General features: G+C 47.3%; 1 long non-coding RNA gene across 5 annotated transcripts; it reads left to right on the top strand.

The window, feature by feature from the left end:
- Positions 1 to 550: 550 nt before the first annotated feature.
- Positions 551 to 9,981, top strand: LOC121037335 (uncharacterized). Of its 5 annotated transcripts, none has more exons than XR_005793725.1 (5): positions 551 to 865; positions 2,624 to 2,991; positions 6,815 to 6,849; positions 7,575 to 7,695; positions 8,679 to 9,981. It is a non-coding gene; the product is annotated as an uncharacterized LOC121037335 (long non-coding RNA). The 5 variants fall into 5 exon arrangements; XR_005793724.1 differs by lacking the exon at positions 551 to 865 and adding an exon at positions 1,432 to 1,661 and having other exon boundaries at positions 1,886 to 2,991; XR_005793723.1 differs by lacking the exon at positions 2,624 to 2,991.
- The last annotated feature ends 469 nt before the right edge of the window (positions 9,982 to 10,450 follow it).

Genomic DNA, 10,450 nt, shown 5'->3' on the forward strand with positions numbered 1-10,450 from the left:
TTTCTTGAAGAAAAATTTCTTCTAATGTTTATTAATTTTTGAGAGACAGAGAGAACAGAGGAGGAGCAGAGACAGAGGGAGACACAGAATCTGAAGCAGGCTCCAGGCTCTGAGCTGTCAGCACAGAGCCTGATGTGGGGCTCGAACTCATGAACCGCGAGATCATGACCTGAGCTGAAGTCAGAGGCTTAACCAACTAAGCCACCCAGGCGCCCCAAACAGCATTTCTTCCTGCTCTCAGGAGGAGGGTGTGTCACTTAAAGCCAAACCCTTTCGTTAACAATTAGGCAGCTTCTGATAGTTGTGGTCTGTTCTTTGGCTGGGAAATCTCAATAGAGTTACAACTAGAACACCAAGTATGTCGTATAAAATGATTCCAATAACACAATATTCATGATTATGGTACTAGAAGTAATTTGGAAGAGCTTTAATTCCTGATTTTCCATTTCTCAGTTTTTCCATGTTAATGAAGGCCTAAGCTACACTATATATATATATATATATATATATATATACACACACACACACACACACATATATATGTATGTATATATATATATATATATTAGATATTCACAGATACTGATTTTCTTATATTTGTAAATTGCTGTACATGAGTATGTTTTTCTGTAATAATTGCTTTATTGTTATTTCCTAAGAAACTACTGCCAGAATTTGCTCAACCGAAGCAGGAGACCATACATAGTATTTACAAAGTCTCTGTGAAGTCTTTTTCTCCTTGTAACTTTTCTCCACCTGTAAAAGCCAAATGTGCGAAGTCACAACGAGCAAACGCACCTTCACAGGCCTGCTGCGGTTTAAAGTAGCTGCGGGGGATGTGTGGTGATCAAGAAATTAAATCAAGGTGAGGGTTATGTCTTTTCATTTGCACATTTTTACCACTTGGAGTGTTTTTCTATCTCCCTCCTCCCCATGGGGGTGCGTTGAGGTCTCTATCCCATATCACTGGATTGTCAGTCTTTTCGGTGCAGGGCTGCGGCCCTGTCACTCATCTTCAGGTGTGGCCGCAGAGTCAAGTGTTTGAGGCCCCTCCTCATTTGGCCCCAGCCTAGCTTTCCAGCCTCATCAGCCACCTCCGCCTGACCTACTGTTCCCCACTGTCCTTCCCTCCCGTGGCTCCTCAGACTGTTGGTGCCAGCAGACGGGAGCCCTCCTCCCCTGCTTCCCACCTCTCCCTACCCTACACTGTGGTTCACAGCTCAGCTCGGATGCAGCCTTCGTGAAGACACCCTCGGTCCCTCCCCTCCCCTCCCCTCCCCAGTAAGTAAGCAAGCAGCCAGACAAGTGAAACGCAGACAGCCAACACCGAAGGTTCCTTCTAGGGGGGTGTAAAATGGTGTAGGGTGGCTGAAGCCTAGGATGCAGGTCAGGTAGTGGCTAGAGGTAAGGCCCGAAAAGGTGGCCCGGGTCTGGCATTGGAGAGCCTTGACTGCTCCACTCTGGAGATCCGCCCACACCAAGGATTCAGCAGTTTAAGAGGAGGGTGGCATACTCAACTCTGGGCCTCGGAAAGCAAACCAGAGTGGAGCTTTGCTCTTGAACCCACTTGCAGGGTTTCTTGGCATTCTGCTTTGGGTTGCAGTGGAATCTGGGTGCTGTGAATGCAGAACCACGTAACATCTGACTGCCTAAGAAATTAGGTCCAGGGGCGCCTGGGTGGCGCAGTCGGTTAAGCGTCTGACTTCAGCCAGGTCACGATCTCGAGGTCCGTGAGTTCGAGCCCCGCGTCAGGCTCTGGGCTGATGGCTCGGAGCCTGGAGCCTGTTTCCGATTCTGTGTCTCCCTCTCTCTCTGACCCTCCCCCGTTCGTGCTCTGTCTCTCTCTGTCCCAAAAATAAATAAACGTTGAAAAAAAAGAAATTAGGTCCATATTTCTCATCATTTGCTCTCCAGTCTTCATTAGAATCGCTTGGGGAAGCTGTCAAACTTGAAGTTTCTCCAGTCCCAACGCAGATCTTATGAATGAGACTGGAGGGAGGAGCAGACATTTCAGGGACTGAGATGGCATTGCAGGGAGGAGTAGGCATTTCAAAGGATCTCAGGGTTATTATGAAACAGGCTGAACCTGGAGAGTCTGCTTCAGTCTGTCACACAGTACACCTCAACACGTAGCCGTCCGATCAGCCCCGTCCATCTGCCTCGCGTGGGAGCTGGTTAGAAAGGCAAAGTCATGGGCTCCATGCCAGAACCAGCGAATCAGCATCTGTGGTGGGGCCCAGGAATTAGATTTCACAAGCTCTCCGGGTGATTTTTATGCACACGAGTCAGAGAACCCCTGCTTTAATGAATGGCTGTCTCTGAAGAAACAGACTCATGATTTCAAACACCCAGGGCAGGTGTCTGTGTTAGCCTTGTGTGTCTAGGAGATGCTCCTGAAAGTTTGTGTTTAAATGAGAACCAGGGGTTCCAGAAGAGAAGGAGGGCAAGATTCAGGCAACTTTGACTTCTTGAGAGTCAGAATTTCTGAACCATGAAATGACTCAAATGGAGCGTAGTTATTTTTCCTGCAGACTTTCCCTAGCAGAGACCTGTTGGTAGACTTTCCATCAAAAATGTTAATGTTTTCACTTTCACACTTTCCATGGGGATGAAAACTGTGAAGAGAGTACACGGGTAGCTGGAGATGAGCCACCAGCAGAGGGACCGACTGCTTACGTTATCGCAATTTACAACGCGTGATGTGTCTGTTTACGTTGAAACGTCTCAAAGACTAGCAGCTGCCGCCACCGCCACCATTGTCAAACCACACAGCGCCCACTGTCTTGAAATGGGTCCAGGGCGCTGAATGGCTTTGCCAACAATTTTGACAAGTCATGGGAGGAAGGTGGGCCTGGAATCCACCTCTCCTGTTCCCCAGGCCCGTGTGGATTGTGGGGTGGGATCTTCCTACTTCGAGTTGATTCCCTTTGACATTTGAAATCCAAGGCTGTGAAAAGGAACAGCTCTTCTTTAACGGCCACCTCTGTCAAGGTAGAGCAAACGTAGCATCTTTTACGTGGTTTTCTACCATTTTGACAGTGTTTCTCTAAATGCCCTTGGAAGACATATTCTCAAGATGGCTTAGAGGAAAATACACCAGGGTGAGCAGATCTGAAGTCTCCTTCCACCGTAGTCCCTCACCTGCTGTGTAACATCGGATGAGTGATTCTGCCTTTTTCTTGACCTGTTTTCTCTTCCGTAAAGGGGAAGATCTCACAGCCTCCTTCATGCTATGGGATAAGGTTTATAATATTCTGAACATGACGCCCCTGGTATATAGAAGATGCTATATGGCAAATGTTAAATTCTTCTTTCCCTTTCTCTACCGTGTTCTCTTTTTGTCTTCTTAAACAGTAAGAATGACGTGTGTGTGTGTGTGTGTGTGTGTGTGTGTGTGTGTTAATGTTTATTTATTTTGAGAAAGAGAGAGTGCAAGCAGGGGAGGGGCAGAGAGGGGGACACAGAATCTGAAGCAGGCGCCAGGCTCTGAGCTGTCAGCACAGAGCCCAGCGTGGGGCTCGAACCCATGAACTGTGAGATCTTGACCTAAGCCAAAGTTGGACGCTTAACCTACTGAACCACCCAGGTGCCCCAACACACATGGTTCTTAATCATTACTATTCGAGCAATTTTGAAGTCCCTCTTCTATATCATGTCTTAAGTGCAGAAGGGAAGTCACAATCATGTTGAGCAGTGGTTCTCAAGTCTAGTTCAGCTAACCACAGCATCAAGCATTGCCTTGGAACTTACTAAAATGCAGATTCTTGGACCCCACTTCATACTGAATCAGAAACTCTGAGGGTGGGGCTACCCATTGCATTTCCTGAAGCCCTCCAGCTGGCGTGGAAGCCCGCTCGTTTTGAGAACCATTGGTCTACGTCTAAAAGCACAGGCTCTGTAGCCAGCTTACATGGGTTCTTTCCTAAAACCCCGACACACTGCAAAAATGTTCTGTAACTAGCAAAAGAAAAAGTCTAGGCTTTTCACTAGGGCTTTAAACCCCCACCAAATTGTATCCTTGGCTAATCTTTCTGACTGGTCTCCTCCTGCCACTCCCCTGCACGCATCCCACTCTACCCCAACAGCCTTTGTCTTGTTCCTTGAGCACACCAAACCCATTACAGTCTCAGGAGTCTGTCCTCAGTATTTTCTTTGCCTGGAATGCACTTCCTCAGCTTGCCCTCTCCCTTTTTCCAGGCCTCTCCTGAAATATCGCCTCCTCAGAAAGGCCTTTCTTGATCATCCTCCCTAAATTACTCCTCTCCATCCCCATCACTTGCTCAGTGATTTTCACTTTATTTTTCTCTTAAGCATTCTTTAAGGGGTAGATCTGTTTGGAACAAATTCTTTTTCTTCATCTGAGAACATCTCTCCTACCCCCTGTCCATTCCTTAAGGGTAGTTTTGCTGGGTATAGAATTTGAAGTTCTTCTCATTCAGTGCTTGAGAAATGTCATGTGCTACATCTCTCTGGCTTCTGAGGTTACAGATGAGAAGTCCATCGTTTGAATTGGTGTGTTCCCCTGTAGGCAGTGTGTTGTTTCTCTCTCGCTGCTTTCAAGTTTGTTTCTCTGTCTTTAGTTTTTGTACGTTTAATTACAATGTGTCTTGCCATGGATTTTCTCGACTTTATCCTGTTTGGACTTTTCTCAGCTTCTTGAATCTGTGTCTTTTGCCAGATTTGACAAGTGTTTAGCTATTATTTCTTCGGAAACCCAGCCCCATCCTTTCTCCTCTCCGAGACCCTGATGACATAAATTTTGGATCTTTTGTCATGGCCCCACAGGTCCCTGAGGTTTTGTCAAATTTTTGTTCAGACCGGGTACATTTCTTGCTGTGTCCTAAGTTCACTGATTTGATCCTGGCATCCCCATCTGCTAGTGAGTCGATCCAGTGAGGCTTTTTGCTTTTTTTTTGAATTTCTGTTAATGTACATTTCAGTTCTGTAATTTCTACCTAGTTCTTTTGTTATAACTTCCATTTCTTTGCTGAGATGTCTATATTTTGACTGTTTCAAGAAGTTTGTTACTGATTGTTGAAGCTTTTTTATGATATCTGCTTTAAGTCCTTTTTGGATAACTCCAACATGTGATTCATCTTGCTGATAGCATCCGTTTACGGTCCTCTCTCATTCAGGTGTTGCTTCTCTGTTTCTTGGTCCCACAGGTGATTTTCCATTGATCCTGGCTGTCTCGGCTAAGTACTACTTAGATCTTTAGTTTTATCAGGCAGTCACCCTGCTTAGATTTAGCATGCAGGTCCTGGTCTACTTTTGTGGGGCGACGTTCCAATGACAAGTTAATGTCCAGAGGCTTTGCAGCGCTGTTTCGATCTGTTCAGTTTCTGTAGTGTCACTGGGGCCCCCAGGTCCCTGACAGTGCTGCCAGAGGGGCAGAAGACTCCCCAGGCTAGCGCCATCTGGTAGATCTAAGTGGGAGAAGGGAATCTGGCCCACAGGGACAAAGATGCTTCTCATGGTGGATCCCCTTTGCGCTGTCAACTGGCCATCCCAGTGTCCCCCCAGAAGAGCGGAGCCTTGGGACCAGTGAGGAAGCAGGTCACTTCCCCTGACCTTTTACTGTCAGTTGGGGCTGCCACACCACGCACCTTACCACTGTGGCGGCGCTAGCTTGAGGATGTTCGCTTATCTTGCATTAAATCCCACAGCAGCACACCCACTGGCGCCACCTTCTGTCGCCAGACTCAGAGTTGGCAGACACCGGCCTGGATCACCTGTTTCTGTTCCGCTGTCGTGTTGCTCTTCCAGGCCCGGGGTCCCTACCCCGTTGGCCTTCTTCTTTTCAACTTGCAGAGTTCTTCTTTGACTCTTGTTTTTTTTTTTCCAGGGGTTACAGTTATACTTCAGATAGAGAGGCAGGGAGAAACAAGTCCAAGCCGTCTCGTCTGCACCCAGAGTCTCCTCTTAATGTTACTAGATTGGCTGGCTGTGGGCCTCTGTCATACACAGCTGACTAAAACAGGTGTCCTATTCAACTTTTCATTTTTGTGACCCTTGTATCTCACCAATCAAGTGTGAACATCTTCCAATGTCAATGAGCATATACTTGAATCCTAGTAAATGGCATTATGTTATTTCATTGTGTAGCTATAGCATAAAGTCAACCAGTCTTCTATAACTGGACTTTGAAGTGTAAAAAGATTTGTAGCCTCCCCATATCTTTTTTAAAAAATGTTTATTTGTTTACTTTGAGAGAGATTGTGTGTACGTGCACTTGTGTGTGAGCAGGGGAGGGGAAGAAAGGGGGGAGAGAGAGAATCCTAAGCAGGCTCCTCACTGTCAGCACAGAGCCTGACTCGGGGCTCAATCCCATGAACCGTGAGATCATGACCTGACCCAAGATCAAGAGTGAGACATCTAACCGACTGAACCACCCAGGTGCCCCAAGCCTCTCTGTATTTCTTTTTTTTTTTTTTTTTTAATTGAAATCTTAAACCTACTTTTGAGGAGCAGTCAAATCCTGAAAATCAGTGTGAGGGAAGTAAGACCTGAAAAGGGAAAGACTTAGAATTAAATGGCTCAAAATGGTGTTTCTATTTCTTGGGTGCTAACATGTACCCACACATGGAACAGAATTCAGAACTCCGTGAAGAGCTGGTATCCCGAGAGTCGATGTCACATGCCTGTGGCATAGGACATGGGGCTGGACGGTGGCTGTGCTTCTAAAGTGGGTTCTTCAACCTTGGATCTTAATTCCTCCTAGCAAGGATGATTCGATCCTTCTTTCTCAAATTACAGGTTTCATAAAATAGCGTCTTCCCTAAATTAAAAAAAAAATTTTTTTTTTTTTTACTAGTTGGCCTTCATCCAGATCTGGACAGGTTAATTGTCGTAAGTATGCTCAGCACTTAATATTATTTAGGCTTCTTTCTTGCCTCCCTGTTCCCCAATTTCAGAGTATTAAGCAACTTGCTGATCCCAGACACCTCTCCCTGGCAGTATTTAGCAGAAAAAATGGCCAAAGGGCCGGTGGTGTCCTCAAGAGACAGAATGAGGGACAAGGGCTCCTAGAATCTCCTTAAACCAGAAGATGACCATCGGAGTGGGAGAATTAAGACCTTTTCCTCCTTAAAACATATTATTTACAGTGTGGGTTTGCGTATTCTCAGCATTGCACAGCATGGTATTTGGGGAAGAAAGAAAACAGACATCTATCTCCCTAGTCATTCTCAGAAATGGCAAGTTTTAAACTTGATGAACAGCACGGGGTCACTCCGGACTCTATCAGGGAATATAGTTCACGAGACCCAGGTGTTTGGGAGTAAAACTACCCGCTCAAGAGAGGGCCTGTGAAAGGGAGAAATTCTTCCCATTTTCTCTCCCGATTCCCTCCTCTCTGGACTTTGCATTTCAGTTGCGCTTCATCCACAAATAAACCCTTTCCCCTCTGGGTCAGCCTGTGCTCTTAGGCCTCCCCGGGAAGATTCCTGCATGTTTTACACATGTAAGGCTTTGTGGTTTGGGGCTCATGATTCCCCCGCCGAAGGAAGTGTGTGCTAGGTGGGTGTGTGGGGAGGGAAGCCACGTTCGCTGCTCACCCGCACTTCTCTGCCCAGGTGTGTGTGAGATGCTTGACCTCAAGATTATCATCGCCCTTGGTGGCGGCTTACTGACTGTCACATTTGTGCTGATGGCTGTTGTCATCTGTCTTTACTACAAAGTAGCCAACGCACTGAAGTGAGTGATGTGGGTAAGAGTGAAAAATACCCCCTCAACTAGGATACCTGGGGCTCTCTGCTTGAGCAAGGTCATTCCTTGCCCTGTGGCCCCACCCTGGGTGAGGCCAGGAAGGGCAAGTGGGTTGGAAAAGGCAAAGGCAGGTGAGTGTAGAACCTTGGTTTTTTTCCCCTTCTGGCTTAGGGCTGTGAGCTCATAAGTAGAATGTTCTCGGCTGGGTGGCTGGGTGCTGCTTTGCTTCACCTACCCTCTCAGTGTGACCCTCAGCCAGTTTATTCAGCACGTTGGCCGGGCCCTCCCTCTGTCCCAGACACTGCAGACTGTGGGGGAGGCTCTGACAAGTCTGGGTCTTAGACTCACTCAGAGGATAGGCTGAACCTCTCACAGTGTTCTCTCACTCTTACCTGCGTTGGGGGAGCTCTCACTGTGTTGTCTCATTCGCTGTGCTTGGCCTAGGGGACAAGGAGATGGGCCTGTAGGATTGTGGGGGAGCTGAGCTGTATGAAGATTCTGGGGCACACCCACTCAAGGGAGTGTAGATCAGACTAAAGATAACTAACTTTGGGAGAGAGGAATCTTCCAATGGGGGGAGAGATGGGTCCTCAGAAGCAGTGCTGTTCCCATCCTAGGGAAGTTAAGCCTGTGAGCTAGAAGGTAAATTCCAGAACCTGGGGGGTGGCCCTCTGTGGCACCTTCCCGATCACGCTCTGCACTTGATGGGCCTGCAGCGGTCCGCTGGGTGACCCACGCTTGTAGTTCACTCTCCCTTATTTGCTGCAACCTGATTTTACATTTCTAACAATCCTAAGAGAGGAGGGGGTTAGACAGGAACTTGGGACAGGGCCAGAGAACTCTAGTTTGGGGCTGGTGGCATGCATGTGATTGGCTCCAGCCCTAAACTTCCCAGGTACCCCTGACAATTGTGACAAATGGATGGAGAAGAAAAATTCTAATCTCATGCTCTGTGTATGTCTTTTCTTAAGATGTTCAAAGGCATATTTGGCTCTGACCATCAATAATAATGAGGCCACAGTCACGATGACCACAGACTCCACCAATGGGTCCTATCCCAGTATCCGGTGTTGTGAAGAATGTAACTTGAATGCCAACTCGAACCCCCTGCCACCGTGATTCTGTGACGTAACCAAAAGACCTGGACTTGGCACAAAAATCTTCATTCGCGGTATTTCTTTCTTGGTAGAATTCATTATTCAAGTCAGGTTCAAATCATGTTTACATCATGTTAGGTACCACATATTTATGTACTTTTGAATAAATATGCAAGAGAAAAATAATCCTCTCTGCCTCTGGCATTTTTGTTGTTGGCATGTACTTAAATTACTTAAATTTGTGTCGTAGTCACCTGGGGACTTGGGGCGAGTAAACTTGTAATATTCTGTTGCAGTATAAGAAGGAGAGTTAAGAGTAATAGAGAAAAAGGCATGTTGCCAGTTGAACAAGAAGGGATGTTGTGCCAGATGCTTGGGGTGGAAAGATAAAAGCATCTGGAAACTCGGTTTAGACTAAGCTTCCCAGCACCCTAGGCTCAAAGGGAAACACGGCATCTCTGAATGAGAGAAACTTTTTCCTGGTGCTTAATTCTGCTTGGATCGTATTACACGGAGCCCTCTCCTTGAGACTCTGAAAAAAATGGACATCCTCCTTTGGGTTTAACCAAGCCTCAGAACCAGTTTTCAAACCCTGGCAGGTGCTAACATCTGAGGGCATGCCGTCAGTCCAGACGCTGATTTCTTCCAGACCCCTGGGCACTATGTTGGCTCCGAGGACGTAGGGTTTCTGTAGGGCGATTCTCTCCCACAGGCGACAGCAGACGCTTCTCATGGAAGGTACCAGGGCCACAGCAAGGTCCTCGGCAATGCAGGACCCTGAAGGTAAAGATGGGTGAGACGCCTGGGGGCAGAGCAGGAGCCACGGATGAGGCACAGGGATAGAACCTGGGCCAAGGCGGGCTCACAGGCTTACTCCCGGTAGTCTGGGCTCCAGGCCGCTTTCTGCCACCTTGCAGGCATCAGGGGTTAGTCACAGGATGGGCACACTCGGCAAAAGAAGTGATGTGGGTGAAAGTCCTTGTGGGTATGCCTTACAAAGAATTTGCTACAGAGAAAACAAGCCCCTGTAGCCTGCACGAAAGTTCAACTCGCTAATTCTGAACCCAAGCCACTCCCCGTTCCTCTGTTACATCTCCAAACTTCATCACTGCCAACACTCCCAGGTATCATTAAACATGGATTGCCGGGAAGATACTTTTAGGACATAAAATGGAAAGCAAAAAAACCCAGCCTCTCCCTAAACTGCCTGCAACTGAATTTCTTTGCAGGCTTTCCGGCACAGAGCCAGAACATTCTAGCTCACAGAACCAGAGGGACTGGAATGGGAAACGAGAACCTTTCTGAGGGCTCCCAGAGGTTAGGTGGTGGAGACAACTGGACTTGGGTCTGCGTGAAGGTGAGCGAGGTCACAGAGCCAGGCCCTGGGATCTGATCTGCCCTGACTTGCAGTGGAGAACGGAAGTCACTTCTGCTCCCTGAGTGTAGTTTCCGCTTCAGTTACAAAGCGGTTTGAGCCACTATCTCCACTGGAACTCAGAAAGATACTTCCAAACACACCGATGGTAGTGAGGTCAGTACCTGAATGTGGGTGATTGAAAGAGCCATGTTAAAATATTCTTTGTTTTTGAGACAGCACGAGCAGGGAGGGACAGAGAGAGAGGGAGACACAGAATCCGAAGCAGGCT

The sequence above is a fragment of the Herpailurus yagouaroundi genome, unplaced genomic scaffold (genome assembly GCF_014898765.1).
Source record: "Herpailurus yagouaroundi ecotype Mexico unplaced genomic scaffold, PumYag 163, whole genome shotgun sequence".
NCBI classification, from domain to species: domain Eukaryota; kingdom Metazoa; phylum Chordata; class Mammalia; order Carnivora; family Felidae; genus Herpailurus; species Herpailurus yagouaroundi.